Here is an 11,536-nt window from a genome sequence, read left to right on the forward strand (position 1 = left end):
ATATCAGATTACTTCCCCATTACATATTACTTTTCAAATTACATATTAACTCTAATTTTACATAATAACTTTCACTGTTGCAAATTAGATTTATTAACAAGAGTATTTTGACTATTACAGCTTACTTCTGATAATGCTAATTACTTCTACATTACTTCTATTATACAGATTGCCTATACTTTATTTTTATATGGTAGATTACTTGTATTATTACACATTTCTGATATATTGAATACTGAACATAAACATTGTCAGTGCTCTGTGTTGGACAGTTGATGTAAAGCTGTTTGTGAATTACCTTGTTTCTGAAATCATGGGCAATGTTTCTGCGATCGTGGACAATGTCTCTGCAATCGTGGACGACGTCTCAGTGATCATAAATGATCATGTTGACGAAGTAGTGACACCTGGAGGGAATTAAAGACAAACATACAAAGGAAAATGATCAGTACACTACTACCTATTCCTCATCCACAGTTTAACCATGAAAACACAGATAAATATTCAACATTACGGGGCTGAACGACAACATTTAACTAGACATGTTTATGCCTTACTATACCATTTTACTTCTTATAATGCAAATTACTTTTACATTACTTATATTAATACAGACTACTTATATATTATGTTTATATTGCAGATTACTTTTATTCTAACACTTTTCTGATATACTGAATATTGAACATATTGGACAGTTGATGTAAAGCTATTTGTGAATTACCTGGAGACCTCAGTCCTGGTCTGAGAGAACTTCTTCAGTGTACAAAGACTCTCTGTGATCGCGGACAATGTCTCTGAGATTATGGACAAAGTCTCTGTGATCATGGACAATGACTCTGTGATCGTGGACGATGTCTCTAAGATCATAGACGGTGCCTCTGTGATCATCAACAATGTCTCCATGATCGCGGGCAATGCCGTCAAATCGGTGACCCCCGTCTCCGCCGATTCTATCGCAAGGTCTCTACGAAGCATGGGACAATGTCTCTGATCATGGACAACGTCTCTCTCATCTTTGACAAGGTCTCTGCGATCATGGACAATGTCTCTGATCATGGACGATGTCTCCCTCATCCTCACAATGTCTCTCCGATCATGGACAAAGTCTCTGCGATCGCGGACGATGTTGTGGACAAAGTGGTGTCACCTGGAGGAAATCAAAGAGAAATATACAAAGGAAAATGATCAATACACTACTACCTATTCCTTATCAACAGTTTAACCAAGAAAACACAGATAAATATTCAACATTACAGCTGAACCTGAACATTTAACATTTTATGACCATTTCTGACGCCTTACTATACTAGGACATTTTTTGAGTTTTTGACGCCTTACTGTACTATGACATTTTCTAATGCCTTATTATACTATGACATTTTTTGAACATTTTTGATGCCTTACTAAACAGTGCTCTGTGTTGGACAGTTGATGTAAAGCTGTTTGTGAATTACCTGGAGGCCTCTGTCTTGGTCTGAAAGAACTTCTCCATTGTACAAAGACTCTCTGTGATCTTGGACTACATCTCCGTGATCGCGGACTACGTCTCAGTGATCGCGGACAATGTCTCTGAGATTATGGACAATGTCTCTCCGTTCATGGACTATGTCTTTGTGATCGTGGACGATGTCTCTGAGATCATAGACGGTGTCTCTGTGGTCATCGACAATGTCCCTGATCGCGGGCAATGCCGTCAAATCGGTGACCCCCGTCTCCGCCGATTCTATCGCAAGGTCTCTACGAAGCATGGACAATGTCTCTGATCATGGACAACGTCTCTCTCATCTTTGACAAGGTCTCTGCGATCATGGACAATGTCTCTGATCGTGGACGATGTCTCCCTCATCCTCAACAATGTCTCTCCAACCATGGACCATGTCTCTGCGATTGTGGACGATGTCGTGGACAAAGTGGTGACACCTGGAGGAAATCAAAGAGAAACAGACAAAGGAAAATGATGAATACACTACTACCTATTCCTCATCAACAGTTTAACCATGAAAACACAGAAAAATATTCAACATTACAGCTGAAACATAACATTTAACAAAACATGTTATGTCTAACTGTAGTATGGCATTTTTTTATATTTTTATGCCCTATTATACTGTGACGTTTTTGACCACATTCTATACTCATGAAACTTTGTGCAACTTTGTACAACATTCAAAAGTGAACACCCCATTCAGCAGAAGAAATTCACACCACATAACATGCCCAGATGTACAAAATGTCTTCTGATGCCATGACCTCAAACCAACAGGAAGTCAGCCATTTTGACTTTAATACACAAATGTTGTTCATTTTTTGCCACGTGGGGACATTGTATTTGAAGAAACTACTCCTAGAGATTTAATCATATTGACTTCAAACTCAGTCAGTATACTTTTAACACCTTTGTGATTAAAAGTTAGCAAAAGTTTGAGTTTTTGTCAAATGACATGGCTGTGGCGACACCTTAAATTTGCTGTTTCTAACGTTGACATCCAGATGTAAAGCAGCCAGATACAGATGCAATATAACACAAAATGACCATAAATACAAAATGATGACAATGACTTGACAGACCACTATAAACAGAGTGATCAGGATGGAAAACAAAACAAACAAAAGTGTGGGGTGCGTCCCACCAGTGGGGAGTAGACATGTCATTATTATTTCTTTAGCTATAATAATAATAATTATTATTATTATTACTACTATCTACATTTTGACTTATTCTGTGTATTTGCAATGTTGTCTTTCTCTTACCTCATCCCCCCACCCCCTCTCTGTCTAAACCCAACCAGTCGAGGCAGATGGCCGCCCACCCCGAGTCCAGTTCTGCTTGAGGTTTCTGCCTCTTAAAAGAAAGTTTTTCCTTGCTACAGTCGCCTAGTGCTTGCTCATATAATATACAGTGCTTCGAGATAACTTCTGTTGTGAATTGGCACTGTATAAATAAAATTGACTTGACTTGACAGGTGAGGCGCGACGACTGGGAGGAAATTTAACTTTTTTGACCCTATCAGTATTACTGCTGTTATTGACAATAAAGAGAATACACTCAAAACATTCACACAAACAAACAGTCATTAATACATGTAATTTAAAACAATATCAGATCCAGGAAACCGGGAGGAAAATGTGACGTTGAACCATAGTGCGAAAATGATAATTTAACGTCGGCATGTTAATTGCAATGGAATAATAAACAAACTCTCTCACAGAGAGGCAGTAGTGAGCATAACGTTAAGTAATGGATCAATTCACGACAAGAGCGACAACGAAAACAGGCGATGCGGTGCCAGCAGAGGAAAACCGGACTGACGGAACTTTATAACCAAAAGGCAGCCAGAAAGAAAACATTAAGAGGCGTATCTTGCTGTCGGATTCACGGTGGGCGTGGTGGAGGCAGCAGACAACATGAGACCCGACAAATTAAGACGACACTTAAAGACCACACACCCCAATCATGTCAATGAGCCACTCAACTTCTGTCTAAGAAAACTGCCAGAACACCGTGAGCGTGAAAATCACATGGTAAAATCTGCATCGGTAAACAGCAAAGCACAGATGGCTCCATTCAAAGTTGGATACACAATTACTCGGGCCAAGAAACCACACTCCACAGCTGGGCAGCTCATTCTCCCTGCTGCTGTAGACATGGTGACAGTTATGCTTGATGAGACAAATGCTGCAAAACTGAAAGCTAAAATTGAAAGTGCAGGCTCATTGCAGCCACTAATGCAGTGATACGACTCGCGTATTGACTTGTTCACCTTTCTTTCCAAATACATTTGCAGGTTTTTTTTTTTTTTTTTTTTTTTTTTTTTTTTTTTTTTTTATCACAGTGGTACCACAATTGCACTTTCCCCCCATTTTTGAACTTGATGTTATGTGATGCAAATGATGATACCCCTGCAGTATAATTGCCTGTGTTTTCAAACTTTTAACTTGGCCTATTTTGCAACCATTTTGTTGGGGCTATGGGGACCAGACAATCAAGAGCTCCTGGTGTTTTCACCCGTCCACGTTGGGGGTCCACAACTCATGTCACGGACGCCTCAGTCACAGAAACACAAACACACTCTTACCCATGCGATAAAAACGACTGAAAATGGAAATGAGGTCAAATAAGGAATTAAATGAGAAGGCTAATGCTAACACTCGCCGCTAACGCACATGCTTACGCTAGCTGCTAGCTAGTTTGCTCCTTAGCCTTACCTCTGCGCCGCAGGTGTGCTCAGTGTCCAGCCTCACTCCTGTTCGACAAAAAACAGCTTCAAAGCTTATTTTAGCATCCAGGCTTCTTCCGTAAGAACATTTTCTCGCAGTACTGACAAACCGAAGCGCCCGCTCAGACCTTAGTTTAAATCTGGTTTCCGGCGTCGTCTCTCCGCCCCTCTGCGCTCCTCTCAGAAGCTCGTAGCCGGTGACGACACACGCAAGCCAACAACGGCAGAAAAAAACGCCAATATGGCCTTCTGATTCTGTTCCGCTTAGCAACCGCCTCTGATTTGTCTTTATGGATGTAATATTTGTGTCACAGTCGGTAACGAGGAAAAAATTTTGGACCTGAGCAAAAACAGCAGCCTGTGGACACAGCCCCTGCCGGTAGGGGGAGCAGTATGCCAATATGTCGCCTAGTGACGTAGACAAGACGTGGAACAAAACAGTGGAACTCAAACCAGTCGTTTCTTCAGGAGCAGTGTTTTCTGCTGATTGTAGGCATTTGTTAAGGAATACTGATGTATTTATTCCAGCAGGGAAAAAGGGTGTGCAGCTACTGATTTCTCAAAAGTATGGGAGTTATTAAGTCGCCGTAAAGAATTTTGTAGTCTAACACCCAAAGTAAACACTCAAAGGCATAAAGAAATAGGATTCAAATGTCTGACCAGCCTGCTCTGAAATTATAATCCTTATGAGAATCAAATAGCTGTAAGACATAATAAAGGTTTAAAGTTTTCTTTACATTCAGTTCTGTCAGTATAGACAAAACTCTACACTGAGATAAAATGTTTTGAACACAACTTTGCTGGCTTCATGAATTCATTTTATTTGAACTAAAGTTTATGTCCTATGATCATAACATTTCCAACTGTTTTCTGTCTTTTGTAGAAACCAAAGAAGGAAAGCAATACACAATATTCTAAGTGAATAGAGGTTGTTATACTGTTGCTATAGGATACTGATGCTATGAAGACAACAGGACAGACCGGAGCCCAGTGTTGTACATTGCTAAAATGCTGAAATGCATGAAATGTGTTTATTAGCCTGGGCTAATTAGTGTGATACTCATACCTTTTTTTTCTAGCCTTTGAGTGTTGACGCTGGATGTTGGACTTCAAAAATCTGTCACTCCTGGTAAGACTCAAACCTCCAACCTCCAGTCTACAAGGCAGACATCTCTTAGCTTGAGCTAAGCAGTCTGATGGTTGCACATGTTTTCTTTTAGCCTTTGGGTATTTATTTTGTGTTTGTGTTTGTGTGTTGGGAGTTAAAAATTTACTGCACCTGGTAAGACTTGAACACACAACACCTAAAAACATGGGAAAATAAAACCCACGTTCAGAAATACTTCACCTTTGGGTGATCCTTTTAGAGATTCATGTCTTATCTTGTCTCTAGGTAACACATTTCAGACATGCATTCTTCAAAACAGTGCCCTGAAAAAGGGAATTTCATCACCTCATGTAAATTCAGAGGTTGCCCTCCTGCACAACTGGCATAAACTAGCAGCCTTTAAAAAGTGTAAATAGTCTTTTACATTATTGTTACGTAGAAACAGATAAGCAGAACTACTGCAAACTCATGATAAATTTTAAAGGTTAAACTAGTTCAAATGGAGACAGGCTTCTAAGCATTATCAGCATTGCTAATTTCAAATTCATTGAAAAAATGTCCAAGCTTTTAGTCAAAGAGCTTTATCAGAGTGTTTTGTATTACAGGTAACAAAAGCTGTTTTCTGTGCAAAAGTGCTCTTCTATCGTGGCACCAAAAAATAAAAAAACAACAAAAAACCCATCCAAACTCAAATTCTCAGTCAACCCCAGTCTGTGAGTTTGAGAAAATGCATGCAATTTTTAAATGAAAAAATGACTACAGTAACACTTTTAGTTTGCTTATTTTTATTCAGCAGATTTTTAATAGAATGCAAAGGTCCATTATGTGGAAATAAATTCAAACACTGTTTCTGCTATGGCATACAGAGACAGAAAGAGAAGAGACTGCCAGAGACAGGATCATAACCATTATTAGAATGTAAACTTTACAGGAGATTGATGATAAAATGCCACACAATGGCGTCCATATTTACCGGTCATAAAAGTGTGACATAGTGAATAAACGACAAAACACTCCCCACAAAAACATCCGCAAATGTCATCATCACACAGATATACACTGAAGACAAAAATAAACTTGTCCTTTTTTTTTGTCTGTGTGGCTCCACCTACAGTATGTCTCTAAAATAAATCCATTTACACTTTTCAACATATCCTCACATTTACATGAAATTCATTAGGGAAGCATTTGTTTGCAAATAGTTGAGCATTCTCCCCCAAACACCCAGTCCCTTCCTGTACAGAGGAAAGCAGGGATTGGACAAGAGCATCAGAGAACAAGGAACATGATTGGCCGAAACTCATATGTAAGTATCATAATTATCATTCACACAGGAAGTCTGCTGAAAGGGTAACATGGCAAGTAACACAGATTGGCAATAGTGCAGGCTGCTTGAGCTGGCAGTGGCCCATTAGGAAAATCAAGGATGAATGGAAAATGATTCTTGCATGATTAATTTTTTTCTTTTTTTGCTAGCATGCTCTAGTTGGAGCTACAGTGGGTAGCTGAAAAAAAAAAGAAATGGTATTCACAGAGGAGAAGTCAGGACTAGAGGGATGAAATGTCAAATAAAGAGGAAGAGTGAGTCAATGCTTGTCGTTTAGCTTTTTGTCATTTCTTTACTCTGTCTTCCGTCCAATGCGTCACTTGCCGTCCATGTTGGTCTTTGGAATGGTGTTGATTGGATGGTCGATTTTATTTTTTCACTTCTTTATTTTTTTCTTCTTTTTTTTAACGGCTGTAACCAAACTCATCAGCATCGTCTGCACGGAAGTCTCCGTAGCGCCAAATGTTGAGCTAATGAGAAGACAGAGACAGATTTTATTGACCATAATGAAACAAATAACCATAAAATGCTGTAACATTCCCAACTGCTTTGAATGGGACCTCAATAATCTCTCTAGCACATTACATGTTAAATGATCAAGAGCAAAAGAAGAAGGGAAAAAAACCCCAAACAAAATGCTTTTGCAGGCCAGTGCAAAGCCTGCATCATCATCATCATCATCACCATTTAATCTAACTCTTTGTGCTTCCCCATCCAAGCTGGAGGCCCACAGTGTCTCAAATACCACCCAGTCTATTACTTCCCCTGTTCCATTACATTCACGCTCCAGCATCGCTTCATGAACCGTCACATGCCTTTCCCGGCTAAATGTCGCCTTTATCACAATGCAATTGGCAAAGTGTGTGTTGGCGCAGCATCCAGTGCGGTATGGGTTATTTAAATGTGATGGAAATTGTGCAGTCTTAGGGGTGTTTTTGTGTGTGTACGTACACCGGTCCGTGTCTGTGTGGGATGCTTCTTTTTTGGCTCTCAGAGGCACGAGCGCTCAGCTGTTAATGCTGTGATTCATAGCTAATTAGCGACTGTGCTAATTAGCACTAGTTATTAGGATGAATGAATGAATGAAACCATTTGTATGTGTTGCCATTCTGCGTCTCTCACTTCGCTGCATTTTTTCCCCCCTCCCTGACACCCTGAAAACATGGTAGTAACTCTGATTGTGATTAGAGTCAATTCCACCTTTGACTGACTCATTGTCTGGGTATGCTGTATAACCACTGGGTAACTGAAACAGCACAGGGGGGGGCAGCTTCCTCTAGGATTTTGAGGCATCATGCTTGACATTTACATGAGTAAAAACAAAATATGATCCAGGAGTCTATGCAGGCCCCCCCCCAGGGTTCTTGTGAAATGCACCCCGGATTTGTACAAACATTTTGCTGTGACTGTCTAAAAAGTGAGCCTTTGCAAACACAACTCAAACACTGACCCCTATTATTGTTTCTTATATAATTTCTTAAATATTAAGAATAAAAAAAGGCTACATTATTTTCTAAAACAGCTGGGCATTGTAGTTTTTAGCTAAATGTTACTCAAACAGGAGTAAATCATGCATTTGTTGGGGACTATTTTCAGTGGTGGATTTGTTGTGCTAGTGAATATTTACATCACAAGGATGGTGATCAACACACTGGGTGACACGTTCCTTCTTGGCATCTCATTAATGTTTTTTTTTTTTTTTTCTTTTGACAACAATGGAGCTCTGTACAGTTTCCCATGCATAGACTCTATTTGGGTGGCCCACCCATATTGGTAAAATCACTTGCTTTGACCTTAGGTTAAATCTTAAATTAGAACGCCTCATTACACCTCAAACTAACTAAATATTGGACCTGTCTGAGTTACATGCGCTGCAGTGATTGAGTAGGGGACTAAAGGCTCGTCTGTGCTCAGCTGCTTAGGTAGCATCTACCAATAATTTGCATGTGAAGCATTTAGGGTACATCAGTAAATTGCAGCTTCAGAAAAATAAATTGAGTTAAACTGTCCCCCTCTAAACTGTGCGAGGGCCGAGTCTCAAGCTGTGGAAAACACTGCTACAGCACAAAGAAATAAGCTATATCGGGTTTTTGCAACAAAGGCAATACATGTTAGCAGGATTAATGTATTGCCAGACTTGAACTTTAAACATAGATTTGCTTTTACATGATGATTAATATATTTTTGTGATAGCCATTAATAGGTCCTTTCATGTACCTTTCAGGTTTTAATTTCCTATGTACCTTTTAGTTCTTTTGCTGTGACTGGCCAGGTGGTCTACTGGGCTCTGATTAAGACATTTCCACTGGACAGTGTTACATCAAAACTCTCAGAGTGATTTGACTCATCTCATGTCATTTTTCCTGAGATGGCACCAGAGCCCTGTGTGTTATGTGCTGCCTCCTATTTGTTCTCCAGTTCTTTCTTCCTCTCTTTCTGTCCCTACTACACATTTTTGCACACATCCCCACCCCCATTTTCACAGTATGGACCTGCACAGACTGTGGGCAGCAATCCATATGGGACAATGGTGACTGCCAATGTAAAGTGTGTCACATCTTGAGAGAGAAAGAGGGAGGCAGCACAGAGAAACGACACTTTCTCTCTGGTAGTTGGTGTCGAAAAGTAATTAGCGTTGTAATGTATTCTTGTTTTGGCAACATCAGATTTATCACAGAGTCTCAGACAAACCACAATTATTAGGAGGCGGCAGCGACAGAGAAGCTGATGAAAAGACAGAGAAAGACAATGGCTGGGATGGAGTGACTCACCCTGGCACTCTTGGCAGATTCTTGACTGTTCAGGTACTCTGTCACCTAGGGCAGAAGGAGACAAGTCATTAGCATATCACATCACTGTCACACAAAGGATTTTAAAGGATTAAGGTGAATCAGTGCATTCTTTCAACCCGCTCTGCCCCTGGAGACATTGGAGACAAGTTTTTTTCATAAAGTTCACATTTCTTTTCAGAGGGGCACTTGCTCACCCTCCCAGCAACACTGGATGAAAGATCAGAGTTCTCTGAGGATCAACAGGATCAGGATACACACACATAGACACAGAGTGACTATGTCACTACAGGGAGTGTGGAGGGCACAAACGAAGTGTGCACCCAACGCCACGTCACAGCTCACTGTCCGGGGGTCACTGCTTTATCTGCCGTGCGGGGTATCACTTTGCGCTTCATGCTACAACTCACACTAGCTCTCATACCCCCCCCGTGCCTGCTCGCCTCAGGCCAACACGTCGCTGGTTTGTAGCAGCAATTTATAATCAAGTGCATTTACAGGACGCCTTAAGGAAGCTACTGGCTCAAAGGGGATGAGCCCAAGATCTACCTGTGTTTCATGTAGAAAATAAATCAGAGCTCTGTTGTACAGTATGGTGGTGGAGCAGGGTGGGGAGACAGAGTAAACAGGAATGTTGTTGTTTGCTGATATTTGCTGATTCTTTCCTTCGTTTCAGTAAGACTGTAACATTTAAAAGAATAATACTCTTGAAAATGTTATTTTATAGGGAATAAAACGCTCAATTCAATGTCAGCAGTAATGAAAAAAGCTTCCCATGGTTTCCCAAAGTCTAAGTCGACATCCTTAAAGCTTGTTCACCTGCCCCCCCAAAAGACAGTCCAAAAGCCCAAAGAACAATCAATTTGCAATTAAAAAGATTAAGATTGAGAAGAGAAGGGAAGGGAAGCTGGTGCCAATAAATGTTTGCCATTTTTGCTTGAAAAATTACTTTAACAATTAATCAATTAGCAAGTTGCAGATTATTTTCCTGTCAGTTCACCAATTGAGTAATTCCTTCAGCTCTAGTCTCGTAATGACCGTTAGCTTGTAGTGGCTAGTGTTAGCAGACTTTTGATAGATACTTCTGAACAACAGACATTACACAAGCAGTTTGGTAACCACCGTTACACAACATTTTAACATTTACCCATATTTTAGCAAAGTAAGTCATTGTTTTTGAGTATGCATTTCTGACCCCAGACAAACCTGTCACATGTACACAAATGTCATCCACACCCCTCTCACAACCATTAACGTCATCCTGCCGCATGGGAACATTAAATTCTGTCACCTGTTTGCTTCCCTCAACACAAAGAACCTGACATACTGAGTGTATGAGAGATATAAAAGATCTGGATGAAGAGAGAGGAGGAAGCCAATGTGCAGTGCTGAGCATATTGACTGTTTCTGCTAGAACAGCCATTTGAACAGAGATGAGAGAGAGGCAGCGTTCAGTCAGACGGGTTCAGTCTAAGTGGATGTATGGACCTTGGAAAGCTCGGATGGCCGACCCTCTGAGTGAAGAGGTCCTCCACCATTACAATGTCAGAGTGGATACTGAGTGGTCAAGCCCCTACGCAAGGCCTTCACACACACACACACAAACACACACACCTCACTGACACCAATGTTTAACCTTGGCCACCACACCACTCACATTCCATCTGTGAATGGTGGATGTATAGTTCAGAAAGTACAATTTATACAGCTGAGGCCTGTGAATTTGAATATGACTGTTGCTGGCTTCTTATTAGATGGAAATAATAAAGTGACAGTAAAAAGGAAACACTTTAAATAAATAAACACAAAGAAAGCACAAGTCACTTGACAGAAGGAGACAGTAAAGAAGAGTCATTGTGTTCTTGCAAAGGATTCAATTGTGCACCACATTTTGTAGCTTATTATAGTAGCAGATGAGCTGGCTTTCACACTCAGACACACACACACACCAGAACAAGGATGCCAGATGTTAAAACTGTCGAGTGTGGATTGGGCTCTAGAGTTTAATTGCTTAGCTAGCTCATGCACATAGGTTGGTTTGATAGCTACGGCTGCACATGGCACCACCGAGATAACAGACCTGCAGCTGGAT

At 40.5% G+C, this 11,536-nt stretch overlaps 2 long non-coding RNA genes across 2 annotated transcripts; both read right to left on the reverse strand.

The window, feature by feature from the left end:
• Positions 1–1,085: 1,085 nt before the first annotated feature.
• On the reverse strand, positions 1,086–4,866 carry LOC127142149 (uncharacterized). The gene is made up of 3 exons (XR_007812642.1): positions 4,210–4,866; positions 1,458–1,923; positions 1,086–1,150 (listed from the first exon to the last, which is right to left on the reverse strand). It is a non-coding gene; the product is annotated as an uncharacterized LOC127142149 (long non-coding RNA).
• Positions 4,867–6,096: 1,230 nt separating this feature from the next.
• Positions 6,097–9,633, reverse strand: LOC108879672 (uncharacterized). The gene is made up of 2 exons (XR_001960382.2): positions 9,427–9,633; positions 6,097–7,125 (listed from the first exon to the last, which is right to left on the reverse strand). It is a non-coding gene; the product is annotated as an uncharacterized LOC108879672 (long non-coding RNA).
• Between the last annotated feature and the right edge of the window lie 1,903 nt (positions 9,634–11,536).

The sequence above is a fragment of the Lates calcarifer genome, unplaced genomic scaffold (genome assembly GCF_001640805.2).
Source record: "Lates calcarifer isolate ASB-BC8 unplaced genomic scaffold, TLL_Latcal_v3 _unitig_698_quiver_2898, whole genome shotgun sequence".
Lineage (NCBI taxonomy): Eukaryota > Metazoa > Chordata > Actinopteri > Centropomidae > Lates > Lates calcarifer.